Source organism: Benincasa hispida, unplaced genomic scaffold, assembly GCF_027475165.1.
Source record: "Benincasa hispida cultivar pf3 unplaced genomic scaffold, pf3_genome.v1.1 HicScf171, whole genome shotgun sequence".
NCBI lineage: Eukaryota > Viridiplantae > Streptophyta > Magnoliopsida > Cucurbitales > Cucurbitaceae > Benincasa > Benincasa hispida.
In genome coordinates, this window is record NW_028326087.1 from 24750 (window position 1) to 31138 (window position 6389).

General features: G+C 28.1%; 1 pseudogene; it reads right to left on the reverse strand.

Moving 5' to 3' along the window:
• Positions 1 to 3892: 3892 nt before the first annotated feature.
• LOC150030655 (putative B3 domain-containing protein At3g49610) lies at positions 3893 to 4621 on the reverse strand (annotated as a pseudogene).
• Between the last annotated feature and the right edge of the window lie 1768 nt (positions 4622 to 6389).

Here is a 6389-nt window from a genome sequence, read left to right on the forward strand (position 1 = left end):
ATTGTGATAGACTTGATGAAGTAATTAATGTGATTGTGAAGGTATGACCGCCTACTATGGAAAATTTTAAGGGTATTTTTCTAGAGTTTTCACGTTGATTTGAGATTCTATGTGCATGGCCTTAAATAACACGCTCTTATCACGGAATCGATGGGAATTAAAGGAGTAAAACGTGTTCTGTGGGTCTCAACCATAGTTATTGAAAATTCAAGAGGTAACTCACTCTCTCTAATCAACTTGTTGCTCTACTTCACTATGCATTAGTTCAAATTGAAAGATGTTGAGGTTTAAGTTTATTCTCTTATATTTGCTCATATAAATTATTTATTGTTTTTTATTCTCAATCATTCGTGGGGGATTGATGGGAATGACTAGTTAATTAGTCATTTGCTGGAATGACTTGTCATAAAATTAGCCAAATATTTCTAGATGTATTTTCATATTTAATTTAAATTTGAAAACGGTTTTTTGTATTTAATTTAGATATGAATTTTTTTCCCTATTTAATTTAGATATGAAATGTTTTTGTATTTAATTAAGATCTGAAACGATTTTTTACATTTAATTTAGAAAAATGTTTTTCTTGGATTCTTATAAAAAGAACCATGGTTGTTTTAGTCTTCAAGGGTGAGATTTGAGTTTGGCATGATATTTCTCTTTATTAAAAATGATTTAATTTTGAACAAAGTTTTCATTCAATTTTAATCCTTCTACGATGAGTACACATTCGAGAAGGGTGTTGTGTTATCTTTAGAAAGCAACTGACTTTTGGTGATTTAGCACTGAGTTCATGCCGGTTTTGCTTTCAAGACAATGGTATATCCACGACACAAGGGTCAACATTTGAATCCTATAAGTTTCTTCCAAAAATAAAACACCATGCTTGCATGAAGAAATGCTAAATTAATTTTACTCCAAAAATTAATTTCCATTATATGCCATCACTTATAAGGAAAGACACCAAAAGTAATTAATTCTCTTTCCTTATGTATTTTATTTTTTTACCTTAAGTGGTTTTATCCTTTGGTGCACCAATTTTCTTTCATGGTTGTATATAAGAAATTGTTCTAAAAATGTACAGAACACATATGAAAATATACAATCAGCTTCTACTTTTCAACTTGATTTGAAATTATTTACGTTGCAGACATAAGATTTGAACCAATGAACCATATTGGAAAATCTTTAGATATCTCTTGCAATCTAAAAATAGAGAATATAATATCTCTCACAGTAATGCGTCTAGATCTTCCAGATTAAACCAAATCTACATACCTTGAGAAGAAGACCTTCCACTGCTGAAAAGAAAGAACAACCCATGACTGAAACTGTCATTTCCATATCTATGTTAGAGGTTGCGGATATTATAATAGAGTTTTCACAATTTGTTACTCATATTTAACCAGAAAAAATTAAACAAAACCCACAAAAGAAAGAAACCAGTTTTGATGCCGACACCGATGACTAGGACAAAGAAACATAGGAAACAATGGAAGAAGAAGGCAAAATAGAGTAAATATTTGACGATTCTCGAGATGTCGGTGGCGATGAGAGATCTGATTGTGGAGATAGGTGGGTATGAAATTAGACTTGTGATTCAAAAATAACTTCAAGATATTGATTTAAATAAGAACCATGGGTACTTATCTCTGCCGATAAAGAAATTGTTGTTTGATTTTGCAACAGAGGATGAGAGAAAATTGTTGAGCGAAGTGGAAAACCAAAACAAGAAAAGATGAGGGTGGTGATTTTAGATGTTGTTCTTGAAGAAAGAATGATTTGTTTGAAGAAGTGGAAGACTGGAAGTGGAGATGTATATTGTTTGACTACTAAATGGAATTTTTTGGGGAGGAAATAGGATTGAAAAGTGGAGAACATATTCAACTTTGGAGCTTCACAGAAGATGATGAATTTGAGGCTTATTGTCTTTGCTTCGTGTGGTTAAGCTAGTACGTTACTAATTTATCATAGGAAAGATTATGGACTAAAATTGATGATCAAGACTTAGTAGGGATCAAAATAAACATTTTTTTAATAGTTTAGGGACTAAAAGCAAATATGTCTGAAAGTTTAGAGACCAAAATAGAACGAGATTCAAAGTTTAGGGACCAAAATAGATAAAAACTTAAATGTATTCTTGTTACTTACTTTTCTGAAATATTTTATTACTTTTTTTTCTTTTTTTTGAGTTTTTGGGAAATTATGAATTTCATCCTTTTATATAAGGTTGTCAATTTTAGCTCTAATTAACTTTGTTAAAAATACCATTTGATCTCAAACATTGATGATAATAACAATTTAGTTTCTATACTTTCAAATTTATAACAATTTAGTCTCTAAACTTTCATAAATATCAATTTTGTCATTTTAGATTAGGATTTGTAACAATTTAGTTTCGGTCTTCAAAAACTAAGATTAATGAAATTTCTTACCTATTTAGATTGATAAACTAATTAAGGGTCAAGTTTTGTTCATAAATTATAAATACAGGTCTGCTTGGCAACTAATTTATTTTTTTGTTTTCTATTTTATTTCTTGGTTTTTTTAAAAACAAGTTTGTTTGGTAATTAATTGAATTTTTTGTTTTTACAATTTAAAAAATGGTTTGGAAATTGTGAAGTAATTATGAAAGCGAAAAAAAAAAGAAGTCTTTAATTTATAGGATATTTGTAATACATAGTAGAATAAGAGAAAAAATCTAAAAATATATTACATCTTTAAAATATTTGCAAATATGGATGAGTTAACTAGTCAATCTTTGAATTTCTTTTTAATTTCTAATTTTGCTCTCCCTTATCTTATTTGATGTACACCTTCTCTTTGTTTAATCTTTTTATTTTCTTTCTTTTCTTCATCAGTATTTGCTTCTTCACTTTCTTTTATTTTATTTTATTCTTTTCTTTATCCGATCTTTGCTTCTTTCCTTTATTTTTTTTAGTTTCTTTCATTTTCTTCCTTTTTCCTTTCATTTTCTTTCCTTTATTTTTTATTTTCTTCCATATCCTTTATTTTTTTATTTTTTGATTAGGAAATTAAAAAATATTCAAAAATTGACTAGTCAACTCATCCATATTTGCAAATATTTTAAAGATATAATATATTTTTAGATTTTTTTTCTTATTCTACTATGTATTATAAATATCCTATAAATTAAAGATTTCCTATTTTTTTCGCTTTCATAATTACTTCACAATTTCCAAACCATTTTTTAAATTGTAAAAACAAAAAATTCAATTACTTACCAAACAAACTTGTTTTTTTAAAAAAACAAGAATAAAAATAGAAAACAAAAAAATAAATTGGTTGCCAAGCAGACTCGTATTTAAAATTTATGAACAAAACTTGACCCTTAATTAGTTTATCAATCTAAATGGGTAAGAAATTTCATTAATCTTAGTTTTTTTAAGATAGAAAATAAATTGTTACAAATCCTAATCTAAAATGACAAGATTTATATTTATTAAAGTTTAGAGACTAAATTGTTATAAATTTGAAAGTATAAAAACTAAATTGTTATTATCATTAAAGTTTGAGATCAAATGATATTTTTAACAAAGTTAATTAGAGCTAAAATTGGCAATCTTATAGATAAAGGATGAAATTCAAAATTTACCAGAAAGACACAAAAAAAAAAAAAAGAGAGAGAGAGAAAGAAAGAAAGTCATAAAATATTTTAGAAAAGGAAGTAACAAGAATTTGCCAATTTGTGACTGAACAATTTGTGAAATGAAGAAGATAGGAACATCAATGAATGCATTTAAGTTTTTGCCTCACATATCTGTTTTGGTCCCTAAACTATTAAAAAAATATTTATTTTGGTCTCTACGGCTAAGTCTTGATAATGTGTTTTAGTCCCTAATCTTTCCTATCTTACATCAAAATACGTAATAAATCAACAACGAACTAACTTAACCATAGCGAAGCAAAGACGATAAGCCTCAAATTCATCATCTTTTCTAAAGTTCCAAAGTTGAATATGTTCTCCACTTTTCAGTCCCATTTCCTCCACCAACGAATTTCACTGTGTCGTCAAACAGTACACATCTCCATTTCCAATCTTCCACTTCTTCAAACAAATCATTCTTTCTTCAAGAACATCATCTAAAATCACCACGTTTATCCCTTTCTTGTTTTGGTTTTCCACTTCACTCAACATCTTCCTCTCTTCCAATGTTGCAAAATCAAATAACAGTTTCTTTATCGGTAGGGATAAACGTCTTTGGTTCTTGTTTAAATCAGTATCTTGAAGTTGTTTCTGAATCACCAGTCTAATTTCATACCCACCCATCTCCACGATACGATCTCTGAGTGTTGCCGACATCTCAGGAATCGTCAGATACTTACGCTGTTTTGCCTTATTCTTCCTCTGTTTCCTATGTTTCTTAGTCCTAGTCATTGGTGTTGGCGTCGAAGCTGGCTTCTTTCTTTTGTGGGTTTTGTTAACTTTTTTCGGTTCAATATGAGTAATAGTTTGTGAAAACTCCATTAGAATATCTGCAACCTCCAATATAGACAGGGGAATGACAGTTTCATTCTTGGGTTGTTCTTTCTTTTTGGCTCTGGATGATCTTCTTCTTCGAGGTATGTAGATTTGTTTTAAATTTGGAAGATCTAGATGCATTATTGTCGTTATTTCTTGCACACAAAAAAACTAGAAATCGAAACGGAGTGAATTGAACTGAATAGGAGATGAATGATGGGCATTTATTTATAGGAGTGAATTGAACTGAGTAGGAGATGAGTCGTACTAATCTCAATCTCCAGATATGTCAGGAAACTAAAGGAATTTAATTTCTAACCTTGATTTTCAATTCCTTTTTATGATTTTCTTTGTTACTTCCATAATTGCATTGAGTTTTTAATGAAATTAGATTTTAATCCAAATATTTATCTATATTCTTGTTTTGAAACAATTATCTTTTTATTTATTTTTGTTCTTTTTTATATCTATCTCTCCCTATCTCTTCAGAGTGGGAGAAGAAAAATGATTGGAAATGTATTTTCATTCCCTCTCTATATATAATTTTAAACTCCACGGTGGTATTTTGGTAATTGGTATGACTCATGTAAAAGGTAAAAAAAACTTGAGTTTGAAAAAGTTGAACATATTCCGCTTTTGGGGCCAAATTTTGAGTCATCTATTCAAATATTATCCTACGATAAATTCACTTCTTTTTTTTTTTTTTTAGTACTACAGTGATGCTTTACTTATTTCAACAGCTTTCTAAAGTTTCAGAATAATTTGTTGCATTTTTTTTAAGTAGAAGAGTTGAATTCTTAGTCAAATTTAAAAAACAGAAATACATTTTTAATTTTCAAAATTTGACTTGATGTTTGAAAACATGGATGAAAAATAAATAAAAACAATAAATTTAGATGTGGTAGGGGTGTTTGTAAGTATAATTTTCAAAACAAAAACAAAAAAACAAGGTTCCATTTGGTAACCATTTCATTTTTTGTTTTTGGTTTTTAAATTTAGGCCTATTTTCTCCTCATTTCTTGCCACGATTTACATCTTTTTAAGTATAATGATTGTATTCTTAGTCAAATTCTAAAAACAAACAAATTTTCAAAAACTATATTTTTTTTATTTTCAAAATTTGGCCTAGTTTTTTAAACCACGTGTAAAAAGTATATACATAAAAAAGAAATTTGGAAGTGGAAGTAATGTCTATAGACTTAACTCTCAAACACAAAAACTCAAAAACTAAATCATTACTAAATGAGGCCTAAATGATTACAAAATAAGCCTAGTTTTTTTAATTTTCAAAATTTAGCTTGGTTTTTTAAAACATTAGTAAAAAGTAGATAACAAATCAAGAAATTTAGAAGTGGAAGGAAGGTTTATAGGTTTGATATTTAAAAATAAAAAACCAAATGATTGTCAAACATGTTTAAGAAATTCAATTTCATATCTAAAAATTTGATTTCTTTTAAAAAGCTTAATAAATTCAACTCAAATACGTTTTTTTCTGAAGTTTACACCTAAAAGTTTGATTAACATGAGGGTAAAATAGTAATAACAAAAATACTAATAATGTGATCTTTAAAAAGTTATCATATTTGCAAATTTTTAGTAAAATTGCTATATATGAAAATATATAAACCTAGGAATTGCTCCAAGGAGATCTAATACTTTCCATGAAAATCGTGCACGTAGGTTAAACATTTAGGGGTGTTTGGATTGAGGAAATTGGGATGGAAATAAGGGGTGGGAATGGATGTGAGACACACATCCAGTAAAGTTTTGAAACTTTAAGCATGAGAATAAGCTATTCACATGTATTCCTTATATCAATGGATGATACCCATCAAAAGTGTGGGTTTTCTTGATGTTCACTCTTTCTCTTCTTTTAATACATAAATTTATTCTTTTATTTTATATTATT